The sequence below is a fragment of the Hyalella azteca genome, unplaced genomic scaffold (genome assembly GCF_000764305.2).
Source record: "Hyalella azteca isolate HAZT.00-mixed unplaced genomic scaffold, Hazt_2.0.2 contig5292, whole genome shotgun sequence".
Taxonomy (NCBI): domain Eukaryota; kingdom Metazoa; phylum Arthropoda; class Malacostraca; order Amphipoda; family Hyalellidae; genus Hyalella; species Hyalella azteca.
The window spans coordinates 41,839-42,967 of NW_025935486.1; positions in this window are offsets into that span (position 1 = coordinate 41,839).

A 1,129-nucleotide genomic window follows, 5' to 3' on the forward strand; every position below is an offset into this window, starting at 1 on the left:
CTGCACCTGCTCTGCACCTGCTCTGCACCTGCGCTGCACCTGCTCTGCACCTGCTCTGCACCTGCTCTGCACCTGCTCTGCACCTGCGCTGCACCTGCTCTGCACCTGTGTTGTCCCTCTTTGTTTAGCAGCGCCGCTCAGGGGCGCCAGTCTGCGTCGCTCGAACCTCGCGTGTGGTCGAGACTGTGTATGTTGTGTTGTGTTGTGTTATGTGTTGTGTAATATGTTGTATCATAACGAGAATGTATGTAACTAATATCGATATTACCTGCCGTAGGCGCGAACTATTGCTCATTTCTTGGCATTTTGAGATTTATGTTTTTTTCTTTTCCTCGAATATCATTCATTATCTATAATTATTTATTTATTGGTGTAGTTAGGCAAAAGTTCTTCATTTACACAGGTTTGATTGAGGACCAGAACGTACTTTTTATTAACAATTTTCTTATTATTTTTTTCAATAAGCCGAACGAAATTTCTTGTAGGTGCTTGGAGATAAAAAAGCAGATTACCAAATGACATTTTACTGGAATGCGACGTTTTGAATATATCAATATTCATTATCAAGCAAGTGAACAGTTATTACAATGCTTAAAATTGAAATTGTGACATGACATAAGTTCATACAGAAAGGATCGTAGATACGGTTCAAAATCGACAATCAAATTAATCCGAGAATAATTTCAACGTCCTGACGAATCCCGCGGTTTGCAAATTGATAGCAGGAGACTCGTCCTTAATGATGAGAGCCTCCGCTATCAACAGTCTCGTAGCGTCGGGGCACCGCATGACGATGCTGGTGCAGGCCTCCAACGTGGCACGGGTGATGGTCTCGTTGTGGGCCTCCCGCATATGAAAAATAATCATTTAAAAAATCCGGACCGCTGCAGGAAACCAATGTCGTTTACAAATTTTCCTGCTTGCAAGAAGGTTGTAGACTTCTCCAAAATGTAAATTACATCGGTTTGACAAGCACGACATTGAGCCGCAGACTCACATGCCATCTGCAAGCTGGAGGACCAAAGAACCATATGCGGGAGGCCCACAACGAGACCATCACCCGTGCCACGTTGGAGGCCTGCACCAGCATCGTCATGCGGTGCCCCGACACTACGAGACTGTTGATAGC